The following is a 27,113-nucleotide window of genomic DNA, read 5'->3' as shown; positions in this document are numbered from 1 at the left end:
AGAAAGGATGAGTATGGAGTTTTAGAGAGAAGGAAAGATGAAGATGGGAGGCGGAAATAAGAAAGAAAAGCACGAAATTAGGGTTTTTGTATAACCCGCAAATGGCTCACATACGAATACTCGGTCGAGTGTTGGGAATACTCGGCCGAGTGTTCACTACTCGGTCGAGTATTCAGTATACTCGGCCGAGTGTACACTGCTCGGTCGAGTACCTTTCTTACTCGATCGAGTTTTGAAGAACAGAAGCGATTATTACTTTCACATTACAGACACACGGGTATTGTAACTTGGTACTCGGCCGAGTATGATCCACTCGGTCGAGTTTTCCGAAAACGAATAAGGAGTAGTAACTTTTCGTTATTCCTGCAAGATTAAACAATATCGTTCGGAGTTCCGGACATCCGGCTCGTCGCTATTAACGCTGATTTCTACCACATTAACACACATCACATAACATCCATCATCGGAACAATCATCATTCCTACCTTTATTCCTCCCTTTCCCCACAACTATCTTATTCTATCTTTATAGCATACTAACAAACTAACTACAGTACCTGCAAAGTCTAATTCTTATGTCACATCATCGTTAATTCCGTTAAACACCAGACATGTCCCATAATCATATTTGTAACATAGTAATTCAACACATATCACGTTCATCGTGAAACAAATTGATTAATTTGTCACTGATCACACATTGCAATAATTCCATATTCACTTCCACTTTTCCACACATATATCTAACACATACCACTCTAATAATAGATACGCACATAATAGATGCACACAACATACATCACCTAGCAATCCACGACTTACACTAGCTACCTTTTTTCCCGTGTCTGGCTTAAGTCCAATGGGGCCATGATTTTGAAATGAGAGCGCCTACTCACCCAAAATCTAGCATCGGCTGGGGCTCCCAACGTACATACACCAGGTTCATTTTAATTGACACCCTATGTTCATTAATTTCGTTAGTTCAGGTTCCAAAATCGTCGGCTTTGATACCACTTTGTAACACCCCCGCACACCAGAACGCCTTACCAAGGACCATTCCAGTATATGACGGTGTCACCATCTCGGTTTCCCGAGGAGGTAGATCAAATTAGACAATACAAGAACAATATTATATCATTAGAATATCTATTACAATACCATTCTATTCAAGGTCCCTAAAATAAAGTTCAATTACAACACTTGTGATTCTACATCTCTAGACCAGTAGCGTGATGACTCGATCCCTCCAATCCCAGCAGTAATCAACAATACCGCTAAACCAACTCGCTCACCATCCCCGAATGGATCACCGTAGATACCACAAAACAACACGGGGTCGATCGACTAATCAAATATAAGATAAGACAATAAGTAAAACAAACATCATCCACCATCTCGACCTTACCGCATAGTACCATAACCGACTACACCGCGAAGGGTGTAGCCCTGCCAGGTTACCCATCGCAACAGGTAACCCTCGCCGCCAGTGGGTGACCGCAGTCCATTCCCACCTAGTCCAGCTCATTATCGAGCGACTAACATTCCCTGTCCCTTAATGTGCACATCCCCTCCCGTGACGGGTTCCACGGAGGGCGAACTACGGTGTGAAGCCACTCCCGCAAGTGACTCCACCACAATCACACCCACAGCATCACAGCTGTCACACCACAACGACATCATCACCCCAACAACCATATTCCGATGATCAGTAGATAAACACAAACTACAATACAATCATAATCTCAAATCAAATAACAGTAGACTGAGTAGGGAGACCTTACCTCATCGCAAAGCATGAAAGACTTCCAACTACAGCCACGCACGACTCCAATAAGCACCCTAACAAAGATAACCATATCCTATTACGCGACTATACTCAAAGAATCATTCAAAAGGGCACAAGGCAGAAACTTACCTAACCTTGCACATCGGTGACGACATAGACAACCACCACCCACGTCCTCCTTGCTCCGCGAATCCCGACATTCCCATGGTAGGGGTTTAGGCTAATTTCTTTAAGGTATGAGGCTATGGAGTGTTAGAGTAGGGTGATGGTCTAGGGTTAGAGAAAGAGAAACTGTCGAGGAAATGAGAAAATAGAAATGAATCTCGCGAACTCGCAATTATAATAACGCGTCGACAGCAGCCATACTCGGTCGAGTATAGGAATACTCGGCCGAATAGACTCCACTCGGTCGAGTATTGGTGATACTCGGCCGAGTGGCCTCAGCTAGGTCGAGTAACTAAGCTATACGTCTCTTATTACCAGCCTGATCCCTCACCCAATCATCCCTAAGGTCTGTTTGGTCAACAAGATCGGTCCACAACGTTCCTACAATTCCTGGGTGTTACAAGGAGGACCCGGTATTTTCTGAGAGAAGGGCTTCTCTTTTCGTAGCTTGAAGAAGACAATCCGTGCTGTGAAGAAATCCGGGCGGAATAAGGTCGGGACGGACGGATTTGGGCGGTGGAATCCGAGCGGATTCTGAGGAATCCGGACGGATTGTTGAGGGGGAATCCGAGCGGATTCGAGCACGGACGCTCGGATTCGTGCGAGGGCCGGACGGGCGGATTGCTTGGCAATCCGCTCGGATTGTCGATCGATAGTAACTTCTTCTTTTCTTCCCTTTTCTTCATAAATTCCTTGGGGATTTCCTTGGGGACTCAAGGATCTTTCCTCAACATTGCTCTTCTACTATGATATGTACAAAGGCCTTCTAATCTTGTCTCTCCTTGATGCTTGGTCATTGAATTCGATCAATTTAGTCTCGTTTTGCCATGAAAATGCAAGATTCTTACTCCTTTCCTACCAAGGGATCAAAATCTCAAAGAATATGCAAAACAAAGAATTAAAGATAGGAAATGACCCAAATAAGCACTAAAAAGCATGGAAACAAGGCTAATTCGGGGGCTAAATATGCGCCAATTATGGTCACATCAAATATCCCCAAACCGAACCTTTGCTCGTCCCGAGTAAAGAGGTGACAAAGACTAGGACCAATACTAACCTATCCTAATAATATTGCCGATATGAGACAATTAGCGGGTCTCACTCCGCCCCTTCAACTCACAACAAGACAACCATGAGGTAGGATGCCTTCTTGCAAGGCAAGGTGGGTCTTGCCAAAATGGCGACACATCCAAACATTAAGCACACAAAAACACATAATGGATGCATCTACAAAAAGAATAGCCACTTTCCTCATCTAAGTGGCGGAAATTATCTACAAGGGAAGCAATTCAAGGGTACACAATTCTTCATAGATGCAATTTGTTCAAACTACTAAGCCTAGAAGGATACCAATAAATCACCTCCAAAATGTGTCAAGCTAGGGTACCTTTGTCCTCAATCGTTAAATGTTTTTGTCAAGAGTAGACTCCCTATGGTGTTAGAAACACTGGAGGATCGCGGAATTCCCCCACTTGCCTAGACAAGAAGAAGGGTCGTCCCCTCTCTACCATGCACAAAAATGGATACGATTGATAAAGGGATCAATAGATATTTGAGTTTCACTTTGGGAGTTTGCTTTTGTTTTTGTTTTTCCCCCCAATTTCTTGTGGCATTTGACATTTGAGAACACTTTCTTTGCCATTTCTTTTGATTTTTGGCATTTCAATACTTGACAACTTTTTTTGCATTTCTTTTTGAACATTTTCAAAGTCACCCCAATTAGTAACGAGGGTGCCTTATATTTGAAGCTTTAGGAGTCTATTTTTGCTCCTCTTTTCATTTGATGCATTTTTGCAAACTTTCTTTTCACTTTTTATTTCATTGAACCCAAATTGATTTCTTTTTGTGCCCATTCCCTTTTTGACAAAATGTATGGTAGAACATGGATGATGGATGTATGGGTGCATGGTTTCAAGGGTCACCTTGGAATAAACGGTAGCCAAGGAGTTATCACACCACAAGGTACTCTTGACTAGGCCTTAAACCATGGGTCAAAGGATACTAGCATGACACATCCTAGGGTGTTTTACAAGCATTCTAACAAGCAAAGTCTTAAGAAGAAAAAGCATCTACTAGGGCCTATATACACTTGTCAAGCTTCCCAAATAGACGGTTTCACAAAATTTTCTAACATGCAAACTACATGCCATGATGCAACTAACATATAAACATCCTAATGCATATGATTCTACCAACTAATATGACATATAATCTAAATGCAAGTCCTAGATTCACATTGTTATACCACATCAATCAAAATAAAGCCACATAGTCATTAACATAAAGAGGAAAAAGGAGATTGGAAAGATCATACCATGCGGTCTTCAATATCCTCATGTCTCGGATGTGGCGTAGTCAATCAATGTGAACAAGGATAAAACAAACACAATATATACAAGACAATATATACAAAGGAAATGAACTTGTTTTTGGGTTTTTCAATTTTTTCAATTTTTATGATTTTGAGATTTTTCAATTTTTATGGGTTTTTTGAATAAGAGGTAAATGTTAGAATTCCCATCCCCACACTAATATGGGCATTGTCCTCAATGGCCAAAATGATGGAAATTATGCAAAGATGATGCATGATTTCTATACTAATTGCAATCTATACTAAGCTACACTACATGATGCATGGTTTTTGTTATGACGGAGAGGATAATTTAGATTACCTCCCGTTGCGTATGCATTAACTTCCCCAAACCGAGTGAGACACTATTGCTAATGTCCAAGGATGGGTATAGTTCATGCACACACTATGCTATGCATGAAGCTAATTTGTCATTTTGGATTTTACAAATGGGAACAATAGAATAAGAACACCTCAATGGTACCGAGGTGTGAGTCCTTTGATGTTGCTAGGACTACTCCAACAATGATCAAAATTAAATAAAATACAAAGAGATATAGACAAACCATGGGAGTGTAGGAGTCTCCAAGGCTTGCTAGTCTTCCATCATGCTATCATCATCACCACTTCCCTCATGAGAAGTGGTCACATTGCCACTTTCCTTGTCATTTGGTTCTTCACTTTCTTCCTCATCTTGCTCATCATCATCTTCACCATTTCTTTCTTCTTCCATTGCTTCTTCCTCAATATTATCATCAACTTCTTCATCATTTCCAACAACCTCATTGTCTCCCACCACGTCCCTAGATGCACGCGGAAATAAGACTTCTCTATCCGCCCAACTAGGCAAAGGACAAGATGGATCAAGGAGTCCTTGCCTAGCTAGATGTAGGAGGGGTGGATATTGAGCCAAATACGCATTTTTCCGATCTTCATGGGCTTGCTTGTGCATTGCTTGCATGAGAAGAGTCACATAGTCTTTCCCAATTTCGATTCCTTCCGGCTTGAACTCTTCATACTCAAAGGGGTAAGGTGGTATGACAATGGAAGAGGAGGGGGTTTCAAGATCACCCTTTTGTTGTTGAATGATATACTCGGCTTCTTCGGAAAGGGGAAGTAGATAATTGGTCCGGTGGACGCTTAGGCGACAAATCTTCGAGGGCAAGGTGAACGATCTAGCTTCACTAGTTAACCATCCATATTTAGTGTCAAGGGGGTTATGGGCAACCCACTTGAACTTGTGAATCATAATATGCATATCAATAAGATGGCCACCTTCCTTTGCTTTGTACTTCTTATCCTTATTGAAATTAGGATCAAAGTGTTTAGCTAGGACCGTGACTAGGCCGCCATTGACAATAACGGTCGTGCCCTTCTTCCCACTATCAACATTGAGGCATCTATCAACCAATAGCCTCAAAGAATTGTAAGGCTTGGTGTGAATTCTTCCGATATTCAAAGCCGATTCAAGGAGAATAAAATCGAGTCTTGTGAAATGATTGGTGTCTTTCCTAGCAATTATGGTATTTCCCACAACCTTGTGCCATACTCTTATGCCCGGATGATGGACCAAAAGAGCACGACATGCATGAAAATCCTCAAATTTCTTCCCGGAGATTGCCTCCCAAAGAGGCTCGGGGTCATACTTTCCATAATGCTTAAGATAACTCGATTCATCACTAAGACCCAAAATTTCACCTAATTCCGTAAAGGTAATGCGTCTACTAACATTAGCTAGACGAAACTCGAGATTTTCTTTATTCTCAACTTTGGTGACTTTCAAAGAACTTAAAAATTCCAAGACAAGGGAGGGGTATGTCAATTCCTTTGTTTCAAACAATTTCTTCAACCCCATGGCTTTGAAAAAGGCTTTTGTTTGTTCAAGAACACCCAATTTTTCCAAGGCATCTTTACATATGAATTTGGTGGATTGAATAGATTTCATAGCAAACTTGACAAAGGTATTTCTATGGGTATCGGAAATAAAAGTTACCTCCGGATAATGCAAAAGTTGATTAATTACCGGAGTAGAAGATGTTGATGGTCCCATAGAAGGTTGTTGTTGTTGTTGCACTTCCAAGTTTGGTGTTGCCACCACCATAGCCAAAGTTTTCTTTGTTTGAAGAGCCTTTTGCCTTTGTGAGAGTGCCTTAGCCTTTGGTGCCTTTGTTGCCTTTGTTGCTCCCTTAGTCCTTGCCATTGATGAGCTTAACTAAGAAAAGAGTGAAAAATCTTCAATTTGTAGTATGCCCAAATCGATTTGAAGGTGAAAGGCTTTGCCTTTATGAAAACAAGAATCGACTCAAAGGTTGAAGATTTTGTTCTTGGTTTTGATTTTTGTTGAAGAAGGAGTGATTAATTTGTTGTTGGAAGGATGGTTTGATTTGATTTTGGTGAATGTTGTTGAGGGTTTTTGTTTTTATGATGGAGAGGATGAGGGTTTTGATGTTGTGGGTAGTGTTTATGAATGAATGAATGAATGAATGAAGGTGGGAGGGGTTTTAAAGAGACCGAAAATTTCAAAACTGCAGGGGCAATCCGTGCGGATTAGGCTCAATCCGTGCGGATTCTGCTTCTTCTACCTTTTCAAAAACTCGCCTAAAGACGGGCGGATTTGGTACAATCCGCTCGGATTTGCTTTAACACGGACGGGCGGATTTGCTCAAGGACGGACGGATTTCTGTCCCGAGAAAATTTGCTTGTTTTCCTCAAACAGCAAAGACGGGCGTCTTTCTCACAAGACGGACGGATTCTTCAGACGGGCGGATTTTCGTAAATCCGCTCGGATTCTTTAACAGTCAAGAAAATTTCAAAATTCAGCTCAGTTCAAGGCGGGCGTCTTTTCTGCAGGACGCTCGGATTGCATAAGACGGGCGGATTCTTGGGAATCCGCTCGGTTTCTTCCTCTGTGTACACGGATTCAGTTCCACCCGTGCACACCGCATTCCCTTTATCATTCTTCCATTCTTTCTTTCAAGTCTTGTGTTCTTCATTGTGGGGGCACTACTAAGGCATGGATAGCCTAGGCAATTGCCATCCCCACACTAAGGTAAAGCACTACACATCAATTGAAATTGTTAGTCCCTCCCTCACTTCTCTCTTACATGACAATTATTTTGATCAAAGTAAATAAAAATCCAAAGATGACAAAAATGCAATACAAGAATTGAAATGTAAGTTAAGGAGTTAGAAATATTTACAAGTGGTGGTTTAGGGAGGACTCCACCAAACTCTCATTCTTGATGAGATGTCAAGGGGCCATGTTCAAGGTGTTGTTGATGTTGCTCAACACCTTGAAGAAGTAATCAAAAGCTTGTTCATTATTATGGTAGAGGTCCTCAATAGACCGTGGCCCTTGTTGTTGATCATGATCGATGGCATGTCCAATGTAGGGATTAAAAATCCCTTCAAATTCGTCGTCCCAAAGACCACAAACTTCATTGAGATGATCATTGAAAATCTCTTGCTTAGATGGAGACAACTCTCCCAATTTCTTCTCTTGGCCAATGAGGCCATCCTCTTCTTCCTTGGTTGATTTTGATGAGCTTTGCAAGCTCTCCTTGTTACTATTCACTTGCTCTTTGAATGGAGCATCTTCAATTTTCTTCCTCCATTGGAGTTCCGATTTCTTCCTTTCATCTTTTCGGCTATAATGATCAATCATGAAACATGGCTCATGCAAACGAGGAGCTCTCATGGTTTTGTCAAGATTAAAAGTTATGCTTTCATCTCCCACTTCTAGAGTGAGCTCACCATGTTTCACATCAATTACCGCACCGGCGGTGTGTAAGAAAGGTCTTCCTAGGATGATTGGAATGTTGGAATCTTCCTCCATATCAACAATGACAAAGTCCACCGGGATGAAAAACTTCCCAATTCGCACGGGGACATCTTCCCATATCCCTAACGGTGTCTTCGTCGATCTATCGGCCATTTGGAGTGTGATGTTGGTGCATTTAAGCTCTCCCATCCCCAACCTTTTACTTACCGAGTACGGCATGACACTCACACTAGCCCCTAGATCACATAAGGCTTTGTTGATCGTCGTGTCGCCAATGGTACACGGTATTGAGAAGCTTCCCGGATCCTTTAACTTTGGAGGTGAACTCCCTTGAAGTATTGCACTACTCACCTTAGTGAAGGCGATAGTCTCAAGTTTCCGGATTGACTTCTTCTTTGTGAGGATATCTTTCATGTACTTCGCATAGGCCGGAACGTGATTGATTAATTCCGTGAAAGGAATTGAGACTTCTAAATTCTTCACAATTTCCATGAACTTTCCAAGTTGATCATCAAATTTGGGCTTGGCTTGACGACTTGGAAAAGGAAGTCTAATCACAATGGGCTCCTTTTCTTTGGCCTTGTCTTCATTTTTCTTTGAACTTTCTTCTTTTGATGATTCTCCATCTTTGGAGTTTTGCACAATTTCTTCCTTTTCACTAGCTTCCACAACTTCATCCTCAACTTGCTTCTTCGGTGCTTCATACCTTGTACCACTTCTCAAGTGAATGGCACTAACCGTTTCATGTCTAGGGGGATTACTTTGAGGTGGTAATTGCCCCTTTTGTCTTTGTGAGCTTGAAGATGCTAGTTGAGTCAATTGTGTTTCCAACATCTTGGTGTGAGCTAGAATGTTGTTGATGGTGGTTTCTTTTGCTTGGCTATCTTTTTGCATTTGGGTGAAAAATTCTTGTTGATTCTTTTGCATTTGGAGGACCGCTTTTGGACATCAAAACCTTGGTCATTTTGGTGATTGTATGGATTTTGATTTTGGTAACCTTGGTTTTGATTGTAAAAGGGTCTTTGATTTTGGTTTCTCATGGGTGGTGGAGTGTATGTTGTTTGAGGGTTTTGAACATTTTGGCTTTTGTATGAGAGATTTGGATCGAACTTGGTGTTTTCATTGTAAAAATTTGAATAAGGGGTACCACTTTTATATGCTTGGAAAGCATTCACTTGTTCGGTTGTTCCCCTACACTCACTAGGGTCATGACCCAAAGTTCCACAATTCTCACATATCCCACTTGGGATTGATGAGGATGCCGTCATGGCATTGACATGATGCTTCGATGATTTTGAGTTTTACTCAAGTCTAGCCATAGCTTGTTCAAACTTCAAGTTGATTGTATCGATATGGGAGCTTAGTTGGGCACCTAATTGAGTAACGACGTCCACCTCATACTTTCCTCCTCTAGTAGCCTTGCGAGGCCTACTATATTGTGAATTGTGGATTGCCATCTCTTCAATTTTGCTCCAAGTTTGGTTGTCATCAACCTCGGTGAACATCCCATTCGATCCCATATTGAGAATGTTCCTAGAATCTTCATATAAACCATTCCAAAATTGTTGCACCAAAAACCATTCGCTAAGTCCATGGTGAGGACATGAGCGACAAATTCCCTTGAACCGCTCCCAAGCTTCATACAAAGACTCTTCATCCCTTTGCTTAAAACCCGTAATTTGAGCTCTTAGCATGTTGGTCTTTTCCGGTGGGTAGAATTTTTTGTAGAAAGCTAGAGCCAACTTCTTCCAAGAATCTATTCCAAGGGTGGCCTTATCAAGGCCCTTCAACCATTGCTTTGCGGTGCCGATTAAGGAAAAAGGAAATAAGACCCATCTAATTTGGTCTTGAGTCACGCCCGTTTGAGAGATAGCATCACAATAATCGCAAAAGGTTTCCATATGAGAATGAGGGTCCTCACTAGGCATCCCCCCAAATTGGCTCCTCTCAACTAGTTGGATGAAGGCGGACTTGGCAATAAAATTTCCGGTGAGATGTTGCGGTGTAGGAGTACCATTTGGTAGATTCTCCTCGGTGGGTGCACGAGTGTGACGAGAATTTTGGCATTGTAGGTGGATTTTGTGGGGTATTGTGTAATGGGTTTTCTTCTCCTTCTATTGCGAAAGGATTGACAAACTCACTAGTGGGTTGAACAACTTCACTAACACCTCTCAAATTCCTCCTAACAAGTCTCCTATTGTTCGTCAAGGTTCTTTCTATTTCACGGTCAAAAGGTAACAAATCACTTTGTAACCTTCTAGACATGCAAAATATCAAACAACTCAAAAACAATTAGAACAAACCTTGAGGAGTTTTACTTCCTCAAGGTGAAGAAAGACACAACTAATAACAATAAAAAAATCTAAATCAAACAAATACCGTCCCCGGCAACGGCGCCATTTTTGATGCGATCCCGCTAAGTGTTCACAAATTAAGATGTGGTCGTTGGTCACGGTCGAATCAAAACACAATTTATAGCTTAACAAGCAACTCTACAATTAGTAAAGAGGCAAGTAAAGGTCGGATCCCAAGGGACGGGAGTTGAAATGAGATTTCTATTGTAACTAGTGGTGTCTAAGGGGTGTCACAAATTGGGTTGATGTAGAAGGTTACTAAACTAGAATAACAATGAAAATAAACAAGCAAGATGAATGAAAGGGGTGAAAACAATTGATTAAAGGCACTAGGGTGTCATGGGGTCATAGGGGAATCATGGGATATGATCATACAAACATGTTCTCAAATTATAAGCAAGCAATTATTGTTGTGATGGATTGAGTTGGGTTATATCTTACAATCCTAGGAAAGTTTGGGTCCCGGGCCGAATCGATTAGATTGTACAACACCTACAAGTCGACTTAATCTTCCCTACTCAACAAGATGCATGGTCTAATGAGACTCGAGTTGGGTTATGTCTTACAAGTCTCATTGAAAAGATAGGAGATGATAGTAAATGCAAGGATTCATAGGCTTAGCATTTCATCAAATATAACATGTGCATGAGTTGAGATCAAAACAAACAAGCAAATAAAACATGAAAGCATATTAATTTAAGCATTAATCATTCCCCATGTTGGTTTCCCCTAATCACCCATTAACCCTAGCTAAGAGACTACTCACTCATTATCATGTTGATCATGCTAGCAAGGTTGTCAATCATACTAACAATATGAAACATGATGAATAAATGAAAGTAATTAACAATAATTAAAAAGGGATTAAGAGATTATACCTACTAATGATTCCAATAATAAAGCAAGAATAATAGAAGTACTTGAATGCTAGATTGAGAGGTTGTCAATCTCCCAATAATAACCCAAATAATCTTCAATTACCCAAAATAAAGGATGAACAAAAGAGAGATTAAAGAACTAAAACTTGGATTAAAACTTGATTAATACTTGATTACAATATTAAAGAGAGATTTGATTGATATTAACTACACTAATTATTGATAAGAAGAACATGCTCCTCTAATTAGCCTAATGGGGTATTTATAGTGAAAATTAGGGAGGATGCATTAGGGTTAACTAAGGGCTAAACTAGTAATTACACTTTTTAAGTTGAGCAAGGAGGACCCGGTATTTTCTGAGAGAAGGGCTTCTCATTTCGTAGCTTGAAGAAGACAATCCGTGCTGTGAAGAAATCCGGGCGGAATAAGGTCGGGACGGACGGATTTGGGCGGTGGAATCCGAGCGGATTCTCGAGGAATCCGGACGGATTGTTGAGGGGAATCCGAGCGGATTCGAGGCACGGGACGCTCGGATTCGTGCGAGGGCTGGACGGGCGGATTGCGGCAATCCGCTCGGATTGTCGATCAAAGATAGTAACTTCTTCTTTTCTTCCCTTTTCTTCATAAATTCCTTGGGGATTTCCTTGGGGACTCAAGGATCTTTCCTCAACATTGCTCTTCTACTATGATATGTACAAAGGCCTTCTAATCTTGTCTCTCCTTGATGCTTGGTCATTGAATTCGATCAATTTAGTCTCGTTTTGCCAGAAAAATGCAAGATTCTTACTCCTTTCCTACCAAGGGATCAAAATCTCAAAGAATATGCAAAACAAAGAACTAAAGATAGGAAATGACCCAAATAAGCACTAAAAAGCATGGAAACAAGGCTAATTCGGGGGCTAAATATGCGCCAATTATAGTCACATCAGTGATTATATTCTAAAACAAACTAGAATAATATATCATGAAGATGATGCAAGACTCAAATTGGTAACCCAAGATTAAACCTTAAAATTTTGGAACAATGAACGCAAAGAGTTAACGAGTATTCTTGAAACCATTAGATTGTTAATGGTATATGCGTATCTTGTATTCAAAGCAAGATGTCTCGTGCCTTTTAGTTGAAAAGGAGATCGAGGTTATAAATCATTGATCCATAATAGGTTGATCATTCTCTTTTACCAACGATTTAAGTTGACGCTAGTGTGTTCACTTAATAAGGTAAATAGAGAAATCTTTGAAGAAGTTCAAGAGTTCAAGGAATCACGATTTAGTCGTGATGGGATTATCAAAGTGAAGACTTTGATATAAGCCAAAGGAAATGTGATATAGTATCACAAGTTAATCTCTCTTAACACGCATTATGAAATAATGTGTGGATGGGTAAGAAATCAAACGCTATTTGATATGGTTTGGACTTCAATCAAGTTACTTTGAGTTACTTGATCCTTTTGGGGATTTTATCATTTTTGTCTAAATTATTTTTCCACTAAATCGAATCATATGAGATATGAAATGGTAAGGGTACCATGGTTGTAAGTTTTTCATAAGAAACAAATGCTCATTTTTCCCTTGCAATTATCACGAGCACGACGGGTTTGCGGCTCATGAAGCTGTCTTTCTAAAATACAAGTTTATTTTTAGAAGACAGAGTGGGAGAAATTATTCAAGAGCCACAAAGAATGCCACAGAGAATGTTATGTCGCAAGAAACTGGTCTTTCTTGGCTACATGAGACGTTTTGTGCAAGACATTATACATTGTTTCTTTAAAACCTAGGAGGTTAAATTCGTCACTTGTTAAAGATGATGAATTCATGCTACTCTTAAGAAAGTAAAGAGCTTATAACTTACAAAAGAAATTGTTTGATTTAAGTTGATTACTTCTAGAAAGTAATGAACATATGACTTACATAAGAGTGTTTAAAGTCACAACTCAATACAAGGCTTAGAGCCATGAAAATCCGAAACGAAAAGGCTTGATTAGTGACAAAGGGTTTTGCACTAATAAAGAGATATTTCAAAGTAAGATTGGTTGCAAAGGGTTTTGCACTAATTGAAATGCTTAAGTCTATTTGGATCTTCTTAAGGATTGTGTTTCATTATGAGGTTATGAAATACGTAGCAAGTGAATCTAAAACCCGCTTCTTCAAAAGAAGGAATGTATTCAATACATGTCATGAGTTCTGTAGATTCTTGCAATCCTAAGATAATGTGAAACTTAAGAGAGGGTCTTAAGTAGGACATCAATGAGTTGGAATCAACATTTTGATCATGCGATAAAACATTTCTCGATAAGTCGAGAAGTTATGTTTATACATGGAGTTTAATAGGAGTTACGGATTTTTTAATTAGTCCGATATGTGGATGGCATATTGATCATTGAGAATGATTTAAGACTTTTGGAGTATTATAATACATCTTGAATATCCGGATTTATGAAGATAAATCCACATGATATTAGCGTCAGTAAGAAGTCTTATGTTGATAAGATTCATGTCTAGTTCAATTAAATTGAACATATTTGATTGATTTCATTTGCTTCCGCTGCCGAATCAATTAAAAAGAAATGATGTATGACACTTCATATGCTTTGAGCATGATGAGTTGTTTTCAAAAATCGAATTTAAGTAATCTTTACCAAGTAAGCTATAAAGATTACCCTTAAGTGCTTGCAGAAGCATTAAGGAAGTAAAGCAAAACGTTTATGATGCAATATTGTGTAAGGGTGTTACACAAGTGACAATTGACAATTGAGATTGCGCATGGTTTCCGACAAAGCCATAATCAAAACACACTAGGATGGTTAAGATACCATTGTGGCAATGTTAATTAAGAAGTAGATTTTCTAGAATCGTTCTAGGCAATAAAGAACAATGAGAGATATTTATAACGGAAATTGAGTACACTTGCGATCATGAGATGTGCAAGAAGGATGAGTCCCGCACACTGTGAAAACAGTGGGAGCTATTCTTAGGCTAGAGGGCCTATGTCTTGATTGGATCTCGACACGTACTCAGAAAGTTTTGTAATGCAAATGTATACATTACAAAGGAAAACGAGTATGTAGTGAGGTTGAGTAAGGTAAAAGAAATTGATAAAACCTACTAACCAAAGCCTTCTCAAAGGCTAAACATGATGAGTCATGTCATTTCAATTGAATTGAAATGAACGACTACGTACAAGATCAAATTAGATTATAGAACATGAAATAGTAATCAGGCATTGACTATTCATATGTGATAATCGCATTTGTCGTTCGAGTTTTACTTTAAAACTCTTTTATTATACTTTGTTACATCCAAACGGGTTGTAGAGACAATTGAACCCCGTTAAAGTGAACACGGATTAGCATTCTATTCGCCCATAGTCACTTATATGAGGTGATGTCTCGAAGTGACTAAAGTGTGATGCGATTGATGGCAAGTTCAAGTGCCATAGAGTCATGTGAGATGACTAGTCGATCACATAGGCAGACTGTTAGGAACACTTTGTCGGGCAGTGACCGCTTATAGAGTTCTGGCAAATTTATAAAGCCTGGTCGTGGCGAGAGCTACTATAGTATTCTAATGAGTCGATTCTTTTGACTAAAGACTGTTCACCTAAGATGGCACGATTTCAGGATTAACTTTGATTTGTGTTACTACGACCTTCGTAAATGGGGTCAAATGGGCATATTTTGGGTTATGATGGCTGTGGCTAGTCGAAGGGAATAAGTGCGATAGGAATTGTCCACCTCCTTGTCAGGGTTAAAACAATATCTCAGGGCCACTCGAGGAGTAATTAACTGGAAATGCGTGGCCACGCTCGGAAGGTATCCATGGTGGATAAATTCCGGTCAATCAGTTATTCTCCAGATCGAGGAAACCACTCTCGATATGATCACTTGCAAGTACGACCCGAAACACACCTTGCATTGAGTGGGAGATAGTAATAGGACAAGAGAATTGGTGACGCACACTTGTCGAGGACAAGTGGGAGATTGTTGGGAAATGTGTCCTCAACAATAGTGCGATCACATGATTTAAATATCATTATTAAATCTCATGCCAAGAATACGAAAGGGATGATACATTACATATATATAGTCAATCGGTCCACACATATCGGTAATGATTGGTCAAGGCTAGAGTTTGACATTACTGTCGTGCGACGGTGGTGATCGGTTGATCCCTTGAGGTCACACCTAAAGGACGATTCCCTTAATTGAAAATGTTAATTAATTGTATACCGTCTGATTAATTAATTCCTTAAAATTGAACAAATTATTATAAGAGAGAGAATAATGACATCTTATTATAATGTGATTAAATGAGATTTCATTTAGTAATTTAAGAAGTTATATTACTAAAATTAATCGGTGTTTGCGAAACACGCGAGATGAGAATGATAAGTTAGTTATAATTACAAGATATTGTGAATTATACTAACTAGTAATTAAATGACCATTTTATGAGAAAGTAATTTTATATTACTAGTCAATTTGTTAAATATGATTTATTTAATTTATAAATGATATTTAATTTGTTAAATATGCATTTTAAATTAAAACAAGACATAAGACATGTCACATGTCACATGACATACAATTGTACAATTGACAAAAATAAAATGGACTCAATATTACAAGGAAAACCGTTTTTATATGTAGTGAGTGGGTTTTGATGTTTTTTGTTATTTAAATAATAAAATAAACATCATGATGACACCTACTACTAGCTAGCTTTTCTTGTGAAGAACAAAAGCAAATTGGGAAGAAAAATTTGACTACCCTATGTCCTCCCAACCGGTTTTCCATATAGAAAATTAGAGAGAATTTTCTCTAATTAATTCATTCTTACCTTTTATGAAAAACCTCCCTTCTCTCTCTTGTTCTTCACAAGATTCATTTTTGTGAATCTAATTTGTTTAAATCAAACACTAATAATACTAAAAGTAGTATATGAGTATTAGTAATAGATTTTAAGGTAAACTACACTACAAACATCTAGTACATGTTAGTTTGTGGGATTAAGGGATAGTTTTGGGTGCTACTAATTGGAGGGCTTCTAATTTGAAGTCAAGTATGTTCATCCTTTAATGGAAAGCTCAAGAACTAACAAGAAGGAGATCTTGTTGGTGCCCAATATGACCGAATTTCATATGGTGAGAAAATGTTTTCTTATCTTCTTTTATTTTATTTTGCATGCATAAAATCCAACTTTAATTTTATGACAAATTAAATTAAAACATATATGAATATGTTAGTATATAGATCTACATTTCCTTCAATATCAACAACCACAAATAGGTACCGGGACACGCCCAGACATACCGGGTGTAATACTCCGTATTTATAGTCTTGGGGGTACTCTATCGAGTAGCCCTTACTCTGTCGAGTAAGGGTATGTTGCAGAATAAAATAGTTTCTGACCTGTTGGGCACTCGATCGAGTACATGGGGGCACTCGATCGAGTAGGGGGGTACTCGATCGAGTACCTTGGGTACTCGATCGAGTGTCCGGTTTATCGGGGGAGTTTTCTCGGGTTTTGTTAATTACGCGATTTAGGTATTTAAACATATTCGTCTTTGTTCTAAATCACTTTTTACAAAACCTAAAACCTGTTTAAGAGAGAAAGCAACTGGTTCTTCTTCCTAATCGCGTTCTTGACAATTCCCGGAGTTCAGACGGTCAGTTCGTATCGTAGTTCGTGTCGTTGGATTCCTTGCGTCGAGGGTAAGCTTTTAATATAATTTATATAATGTTTTGCTAGGATTGGTTAAACCCTAATTTAGGATTTGGGGGTTTTATGAATAGTAAGTAATTGGTAGTCTTTATATGTTATATGTTAGGAGGAGAATTCATAGAAGAGGCGTTTTGAGACAGCTGTAGATACCGTCTGCGTGTTGTGCTTTCCAGGTAGGATTTCCTACTCAGTATTAGTCCCATAATGGGATATTGGTGATGTGCTGTAGTTAGTTGTATGATATGATGATTGTGTTGTGATTGTGATTGTGGTTATGTTGTTGATGGTTCTCGAGATGCGTTCTCGGCTGAGTGGGGTCACTTGCGGGAGTGATCTCACGCCCTAGTTTCGCCCTTAGTGGAACCCGCCACGAAAGGGGATGTGCACATTAATGGACAGGGTTATCGCTCGTACGATGAGCGGGGCTTAGGTGGGAACGGCTGCGGTCCCCCACTGGCAGGGCTGGTCCAAAGGGATGTCGATTGAGATAATGGGAGTTGGTGTGTGTGTGTGTGTGACAGTTCAGCTGTCTATTTGTCTTATTGTTGTTATCTATATTGATTGTGTGATTAGTACTAACCCCGGTGTTGTTTTGTAAAACCTGCGGTGATCCATTCGGGGATGGTGAGCAGATATTGAACAGGTATAGAGATGGGTACTGAGATAGCTGGGATGCCACGACATGACGATAGAGTCTTCCGCTGTAGTTTAGCATTTATTTACATTTCAGTTGAGAACAGTTAGTTTGGAATAATGTATTGTACTTTCAGTTTGGTTTCGAGGATTGTACTTATTCATTAAATTACTTATAATAAATGTTGTTTCTGTTTTGTCTATTTGATTATCATACCTCGGGCAACCGAGATGGTGATGTCTTCATACCTGAGTGGTCCTGGTAAGGCACTCGGAGTATGGGGGTGTTACAAATGGTATCAGAGCGACGATCCTGAAACCTGTAACCAATGAACTTAACGAACATAGGGAGTCAATTAAAATGAACCCGGGGTAAAAGTTGTAGGAGCTAGTGCAAAGGCTTGGGAGACGTCCTAAAGTCGCGGGGGTCGCCCTACAACTTTGAACCGGTCACATGGGGAAAGTGTTTGTCGAGTCATCTGTATGTTTGATTAACGCGTGCAACAAAGTGATGAAGTGTGTTGATTGTTTGGTGTTGAAATAGGAAGTTGAGCAAGTGAAAGGATATGATATGTTGAACATGTTAGTGAGATGATAACATGTTGAATGATTTACAATGTGGCTTTAATAGCATGATGAATTGATCTTGTTGATAGTAGAATAGATGCGTAGCATATTTATTCTGATAGCATGTGATTTTATAAAGTTAGCATGTTAGTATACGACGTGATATGCGGGTAGCTCTTACGTATTGGGGTACTTGATCGAGTAAGGCTGACTCGATCGGGTAGGTTTTTAAGCGATTTTGAGTCCGAATCGAGTTTTGGGGCACTCGATCGAGTAACTAGGGGTACTCGATCGAGTAGGAAGTCACTCGATCGAGTAGCCTAGATACTCGATCGAGTGGGTTAGAGATCGAAAAGTCTGTTTGGTTCTGGAGTTTGGGTACTCGATCGAGTACATGGGGGCACTCGATCGAGTAGCCCGTTACTCGATCGAGTGGGTTTGGATACTCGATCGAGTAGGTTCCGGGCGGCGCGTTTCGTGTTTTGAGGTTTAGTACGCGTGTTTATGTTTATCCCTTTCTTATATAGCTTCAAGATGCCGCCCAAGAGAAATGCTTTGTACGCGAGAGCTGAGGTTATGACTACGGATGACATCGTCAAGATGTTAGAGCACCGGACGCTCTTCGAGACCACAAGAGAGTGAATGAGGACAAGGATAAGAGTAAGGAGAAGGAGGTTGACCATGCTAAAGTCAGCCTCTATATTGCGAGGTTTAACCCGAAGGAGTACAAGGGAGTTGAGGAACCTAACCATCTTGATAGTTGGTGAGGGAGATGGAGAACATACTAGATTTAGTTCGCGTCTGATGAGATGAGAGTGGATCAGCCGCATTCTATCCGAGGGAGGCACTGGCAAATGGTGGGATTCAAGAAAAAGTGAGTGCCAAGGAGATATATACCAACCAGGGGTTACCTGCTATACCTTGGGAGGAGTTTCGTAGGGGTGAGAGGAAGGAGTTCGTACTTAACATGTGAGGAGTAAGTTGAGAGAGGAGTTCGACAAGTTTAAGATGACGGTACCGAGATGTCGTGGCCGAGTACTACGGGCGTTCAATGAGAAATCCAGATATCTTTGAGGACATGGGTTTGAGTGAGGAGAATCTGGCTTTGAGGTTTGAGAGAGGGCTAACCACGAAGATTATGGATAAGTTACCCGTGGGAGTCCTTACGATGTAAAGGAAGCGTATGAGAGGGTCGGGAGAGCCGAGAGACTAGTGGAGATGGCTCAGAGAGGTCGGTTGGAGAGAAGAGGAAGTCCGAGAGCGAGGGTGGTGGCCAATCTAATTTCAAGAAAGGCAACCACAATCAATCTAAGGGATTTTCTTCTGGGTCCGGGTTTAGTCTTTGGAACTTCCTTTGGGCGAGGTCGTGGGAGTGTGAGCAATAGCCGGGAGTGACTGCTTTGGTTGTGGTGGCGTAGGCCACAAGAGACATGAGTGCACGAGTGCACCGGATCCTTTCGGAGACTGCGCGCAGCTTCGCGAGCAAATGGACCGGGCGGATCATGGCCAAACCGGGAGGTCGAGCTACCAGAGTGGAGGCAACCGCAACGGCGGTAATTCTTATCAGAAGACACCGATGAACAACAACAACAATCAAGGGTCGGTGCTAAGCCGACCGCATCAGCCTAATCTTGTCCAGGAGGTGGGCGGAAGACTAGTGGCAAGTTGTTCATGATGGACAAGAAGGCAAAATTGAGGAGGATGCGCACGTTATCACCGGTACATTCCTTGTTAATGGTATTCCTACGTTTGTTTTGTTTGATTCGGGGGCTTCTCAGTCGTTTGTGTCTTCGAGTCATGTAAAACAGTTGGGTTTGAGAGTATATGAGTCTGTTAGGGAGCAAGTTTTCATACCTTCAGGTGAGTCTGTATCGTGTGGGAGGTTGTTTAGAGATGTATCTTTGATAGTTGGGCAAGTCGATTTCCCTGTAGACTTGCTAGAGTTTCCTTTTAATGGTTTTGAGATGATAGTTGGGATGGATTGGTTAGGAAAGTATAAAGCTAAGATAGACTGTCATCAAAAGAAAGTGTCCCTAAGAGGCCCTAGGGGTGTAGGTGTGTCTTACCGTGGGTTTCTAGTCAAACCCAAAGTTAAGTTGATTGCAGCTGTCACCTTGAAGTCGTATCTGAGGAAGGGATGTCCTCTGATTTTGTGCCATGTGAGAGATGACCGGATAGAGAGCCCGACAGTTGATGAGATACCAGTGGTGGGAGAGTTTGCAGATGTCTTTCCAGAGGAGATTCCGGGGTTACCACCGAGGAGGGAGATAGATTTCACCGTGGAGTTGAAACCAGGGACGGGGCCAATCTCTAAGGCACCGTACCGTATGGGTCCTAAGGAGATGGAGGAACTTAGGAGACAGTTGGATGATTTGATAGAGAAGGGGTACATTAGACCAAGTGTATCGCCTTGGGGAGCACCCGATTCTGTTTCGTGAAGAAGAAAGATGGGAGTTTGAGGTTTGTGCATAGATTACCGGAGCCGAACCGTGTGACGATAAAGAACAAGTATCCTTTGCCAAGGATAGATGACCTGTTTGATCAGTTGAGTGGTGCAACAGTCTTTTCTAAGATTGATTTGAGGTCGGGGTACCATCAGGTGAAGATTAGAGATGTGGACATACCGAAGACAACTTTCACGTCGAGGTATGGCCATTACGAATACGTGGTGATGCCATTTGGGTTGTCTAATGCACCGGCAGTGTTTATGGATTTGATGAATAGGATCTTCGAGACGCTTGGATCGGTTTGTAGTAGTGTTTATCGATGACATCTTAGTCTACTCTAAGACTAAGGAGGAGCATGAGGAGCATCCGAGGATCGTGTTGCGACTTTGAGGATCATGAGTTGTATGCTAAGTCATCCCAAGTGTGAGTTCTGGTTGGAGAAAGTTGCCTTTCTGGGGCATGTAATCTCTAAAGATGGGGTAGCTGTGGATCCGGCGAAGATTGAGGCAGTGACAAAGTGGGAAGCACCAAAGAATGTTGCTGAGGTGAGGAGTTTCTTGGGTTTAGCTGGATACTACAGGCGGTTCGTGAAGGATTTCTCCAAGATAGCTAGACCAATGACGGCATTGATGAGGAAAGAAAACAGGTTTCGTTGGGATGAGAGTTGTGAGACGGCGTTCCAAACCTTAAAGGAGCGTTTGACCACAGCTCCTGTCTTGGCATTGCCTGAAGGGAGCGAGAATTTCGAGGTCTATACAGATGCCTGGAAGAATGGGTTGGGATGTGTGTTGATGCAGAATGGTAAAGTGATTGCCTATGCTTCTAGGCAGTTGAAGCCTTATGAGGAGAACTACCCTACTCATGACCTGGAGTTGGGTGCAGTGGTGTTTGCTCTCAAGATTTGGAGGCATTACCTTTATGGAGCAATCTTTAAGGTATTTTCTGATCACAAGAGTCTCAAGTACATCTTCACGCAGAAGGAGTTGAACATGAGACAGAGGAGGTGGATGGAGTTGATTGGCGACTACGACATGGAAATCATCTACCATGAAGGGAAGGCCAATGTTGTTGCTGATGCTTTGAGTAGAAAGAGTGTACATTCCTTGTGTACAGCTCTATCTTTGATGAGGCTGAGAGATGAGGTAGCGAGGTTCGGGATTCATATGATGCAGAAAGGAGATGCTATGGGTGATATGACAGTACACATGGAGTTTTATGATGATATTCGAGGTAAACAGGCTTTGGATCCTAAGATAGTGGAGTGGAGAGCTGGAGTAGAGAAAGGGACAGTGTCCCGGTTTTCCATTCATACAGATGGTAGCTTGAGGTTTGATGGTAGGTGGTGTGTTCCTAATGACGAGGAGTTGAAAAAGACAATCATGACAGAAGCGCATTGCACACCATATTCAGTGCACCCGGTGGAGACAAGCTTTACAAAGATTTGAAGAAAACGTTTTGGTGGCACGGATGAAGAAAGAGACAGCTGAGTTTGTGTCCCGTTGTTTGACATGCCAGAGAGTTAAAGGGGAACAGAGAAGACCACAAGGTAAGGTTCAGTCTTTGGAGGTGCCTGAGTGGAAGTGGGAATCCATTTCCATGGATTTCATTGTGGGTTTGCCGAAGAGTCAACAAGGTAACAACATGATTTGGGTGATAGTGGATCGTCTGACCAAGTCAGCTCACTTTGTTCCAATGAAAGATACATGGACTAAGGCACAACTGGCTATGGCCTATCGAAAGAACGTGCTTAAGTTACATGGAGTCCCTAAGGACATAGTGTCTGACAGAGATGCGAGGTTTATATCAAGGTTTTGGAAGGAGTTGCAGAATCGTTGGGAACAGACTTTGAAGATGAGTACAGATTTCATCCCGCGACAGACGGGCAGACGAGAGAACAATCAAGACTCTTGAGGATATGTTGCGAGCTTGTGTGATGGATTTTGGTGGTAGCTGGGAGCAGAGGTTGGACTTGATAGAGTTTTCTTACAATAACAGCTATCACACTAGTATTGGTATGGCACCGTTTGAGGCTTTGTATGGGAGGAGATGCAGGAGTCCAATCTGTTGGGACGATAGTGCTGAGGCAGTGGTCTTAGGACCAGAGATGGTGCATGAAATGGTGGAACAGATTAAGATGATCAGAGAACGTATGAGAGCAGCCCAGGATCGACAGAAGAGTTATGCAGATCTACATCGTCGGGACATAGAGTTTCAGGTTGGGGACAAGGTTCTTCTGAAAGTGTCTCCTATGGGTGGGGTTATGAGGTTTGGGAAGAAAGGCAAGCTAAGTCAGAAGTTTATAGGGCCTTATGAGATCTTAGAGCGAGTTGGGGAAGTGGCTTATCGTTTGGCTTTACCGGCTGCGTTGGAGAGAGTGCATAATGTGTTTCATGTATCGCAGCTGCGGAAGTATGTGAGTGACCCGTCACATGTGTTGGAGGCAGAGAACTTAGAGCTTGATGAGTCTTTATCATATCTTGAGGTACCTAAGCAGATCCTAGACCGAAAGGTTAGAAAGACTAGGGGTGGTGAGACAGTTTTGCTCAAGATCCTTTGGTCTAACCACGAGACAGAGGAAGCTACATGGGAGGCAGAGGACATAATGAAAGAGCGTTACCCTTTCCTTTTTGATCAGGTATGTATGGTTACGGGGACGTAACCTTGTTTCTTTTAGGGGGGTAGGAGATGATCGCGAGAGTTTTTAAGAGTTTTTACACTCCTTTTATATGTTGTGTCGGTATGTATGTCGGGATGAGTTGGGGTAACATCATGTTCTGCGTTGTGTTTTGTTCGACCTTCGAGTCGGGAGGCTTATGGGAGTACCTTTGTTTGGTAGTGGTTTGAACTTCGGGGACGAAGTTCCTTTAAAGGAGGGAAGACTGTAATACTCCGTATTTATAGTCTTGGGGGTACTCTATCGAGTAGCCCTTACTCTGTCGAGTAAGGGTATGTTGTAGAATAAAATAGTTTCTGACCTGTTGGGCACTCGATCGAGTACATGGGGGCACTCGATCGAGTAGGGGGGTACTCGATCGAGTACCTTGGGTACTCGATCGAGTGTCCGGTTTATCGGGGGAGTTTTCTCGGGTTTTGTTAATTACGCGATTTAGGTATTTAAACATATTCGTCTTTGTTCTAAATCACTTTTTACAAAACCTAAAACCCGTTTAAGAGAGAAAGCAACCGGTTCTTCTTCCTAATCGCGTTCTTGACAATTCCGGAGAGTTCGACGGTCGGTTCGTATCGTAGTTCGTGTCGTTGGATTCCTTGCGTCGAGGGTAAGCTTTTAATATAATTTATATAATGTTTTGCTAGGTTTGGTCAAACCCTAATTTGGGATTTGGGGTTTTATGAATAGTAAGTAATTGGTAGTCTTTATATGTTATATGTTAGGAGGAGAATTCATAGAAGAGGCGTTTTGAGACAATTTGTAGATACCGTCTGCGTGTTGTGCTTTCCGGTAGGATTTCCTACTCGCATAGTCCCATAATGGGATATTGGTGATGTCCTGTAGTTAGTTGTTTGATATGATGATTGTGTTGTGATTGTGATTGTGGTTGTGTTGTTGATGGTTCTCGAGATGCGTTCTCGGTTGAGTGGGGTCACTTGTGGGAGTGATCTCACGCCCTAGTTTCGCCCTTAGTGGAACCCGCCACGAAAGGGGATGTGCACATTAATGGACAGGGTTATCGCTCGTACGATGAGCGGGGCTTAGGTGGGAACGGCTGCGGTCCCCATCAGCGGGCGGTCCAAAGGACGATCGATATTGAGATAATGGGAGTTGGTGTGTGTGTGTGTGTGACAGTTCGGGTTGTCTATTTGTCTTATTGTTGTTATCTATATTGATTGTGTGATTAGTAATCGACCCGGTGTTGTTTTGTAAAACTGCGGTGATCCATTCGGGGATGGTGAGCAGATATTGAACAGTATAGAGATGGGTGCCGAGATAGTGGGATGCCACGACATGACGATAGAGTCTTCCGCTGTAGTTTAGCATTTATTTACATTTCAGTTGAGAACAGTTAGTTTGGAATAATGTATTGTACTTTCAGTTTGGTTTCGAGGATTGTACTTATTCATTAAATTACTTATAATAAATGTTGTTTCTGTTTTGTCTATTTGATTATCATACCTCGGGCAACCGAGATGGTGATGTCTTCATACCTGAGTGGTCCTGGTAAGGCACTCGGAGTATGGGGGTGTTACACCGGGTCCCGAAGCCAACCGGATCCCCTGCCAGACGTCGTGTCCCTACCATACAAGTCCCTCTGTAACTCAAGCCATTAATGTACACATCTCTCTTTGAGTGGGAAGCTCCAAGTGGCGACCCGAGCGTGAGACAGTCTCCCAACCACTTCGCGTCTCCATAACAACAAGTAAACCACCAATTCCTTCGATATACAAGACAATACTACAAATACAAGATACCGTACAACATGCCAATTACCGACTCATTCAGTGCAATTAACCAATATCATGTTATAATGCAATGACCATTAAAATACGACTCACAAGACCATTTAAAATATATTAAAACTAAGTAGGATTAACCTACCTTTTCGCAAGCTCCATAAGCAAATCCAAATGCAATAATAATACCACTTCATAAAACTGTAACCTAAATACGATAATTAAATATATTTAATTACTAACTAATCTAATCTAACTAATTTAAATACGAATTAATTAATTAAATATAAACTCGTCTCAAAGCTATTCAAATCCCGTCTTAAATAAACAACCCATAACTCATCCAATTAACCCGTAAAAACAGCCCCCAAACCATCGTCATGGCCCAACGTCGTGGGCCACCTTCCCCAACCTTCGACCATGGTGGTCGGCCGCCACCACAGCCGCCCAAAGCAGCGGCCACTACGCCACAACCAGCCGCCAACCACAACCAATAACACTACCGACACACATACACACACATTCTCAAAATACCACCTAAACCTCCACCATAACAGCCACCACCACCACCACTGTGACACCCTCCTGACAACACGACACCACAACACAAAACAATCCGTACACCCTCTTTTAGACTCGATTTTTGGTCGGTTTTACTCACTTGGAGATTTAGTTTTCGGTTACTTGTCGTTAAGAGCGCCTATACCAAAACAATATTTATAACTTCACAAACAACTCTACTATTAGTAAAGAGGCAAGTAAAGGTCGGATCCCAAGGGATGGGTATTGATGTAGGGCTTTCGATTCCAAGTAGCGGTGTCTAGGGGTGTCACGATTTGGGGTTGAGATGAGAAGATCACTAAACTAAATAGCAATAGAAGTAAACAAGCAAGATAATTAAAAAGAGATGTAAACAATTGATTAAAAGCACTAGGGTATCATGAGGTCATAGGGGATTCATGGTAATTGATCATACAAATATATTCTCAAATTATAAGCAAGCAATTATTGTTGTAATGGATCGAGTTTGTTTATATCTTACAATCCTAGGAAGGTTTGGGTCCCGGAGCCGAATCGATTAGATTGTACAACAACTACAAGTCGATTTAATCCTCCCTACTCAACTATATGCATGGTCTAATGAGACTCGAGTTGGTTTATGTCTTACAAGTGTCATTGAAAAGGTAAGTGATGGGTAAAAATTGCAAGGATTCATAGGCTCGCATTTCAGCAAACATAACATGTGCATAAGTTGAGATCACAACAAGCAAGCAAATAAACTAAGAAAACATATTAAATTAAGCATGAATCATTCCCCATGTTGGTTTTCCCTAATTACCCATTAACCCTAGTTAAGGAAACTACTCACTCATTATCATGTTTAACATGTTAACAAGGTTGTCAATCACATTAACAAAGCAAAACATGATGAATAAATGAAGATGATTAACAATAATTAAAAAGGGATTAAGAGAATTATACCTACTAATGATTCCAAAATAAAGCAAAGAATAATAGAAGTACTTGATGATTGATTGGAAGGTTGTCAATATCCCAATAATAACCCAAATAATCTTAAATTACCCAAAATAAAAGATGAACAAAAGAGAGATTAAGGAAATGAGATTTGTATTAAGACTTGATTAGAAGTTGATTACAAGATTAAGAAGAGATTAGAATGATATAAACTACACTAAGGATTGATAAGAAGAACATGATTATCTAATTAGACTAATGGGGTATTTATAGTGGGGATTAGGTACACAAATTAGGGTTTACTAAGGGCTTAAATGACGACTAAGTCCTTGAGGAATCGCTCCTCTCAGAAAAGATGCGAGTCTCCTTTTTGCCGGTCTTTCATAAATATGCGCATCTTTCATGGAGGGAAGAAAAGGACATATGGGACTGTAAGGGAATCCGAGCGTCCAAGGTGTCGGGACGGGTGGAATCTGTGGTGGCTGGACGGGCGTCTTCATGGCTGGACGAGCGGATTGTTGTTTAGTTGGACGAGCATCTTGA

At 41.0% G+C, this 27,113-nt stretch overlaps 1 non-coding gene across 1 annotated transcript; it reads left to right on the top strand.

Moving 5' to 3' along the window:
- The first annotated feature begins 9,668 nt into the window (after window positions 1-9,668).
- Window positions 9,669-9,775, top strand: LOC141624093 (small nucleolar RNA R71). The gene has a single exon (XR_012533904.1). It is a non-coding gene; the product is annotated as a small nucleolar RNA R71 (small nucleolar RNA).
- The last annotated feature ends 17,338 nt before the right edge of the window (window positions 9,776-27,113 follow it).

Source organism: Silene latifolia, chromosome X, assembly GCF_048544455.1.
Source record: "Silene latifolia isolate original U9 population chromosome X, ASM4854445v1, whole genome shotgun sequence".
NCBI lineage: Eukaryota > Viridiplantae > Streptophyta > Magnoliopsida > Caryophyllales > Caryophyllaceae > Silene > Silene latifolia.
This window is presented reverse-complemented; position numbering and strand designations above follow the sequence as displayed.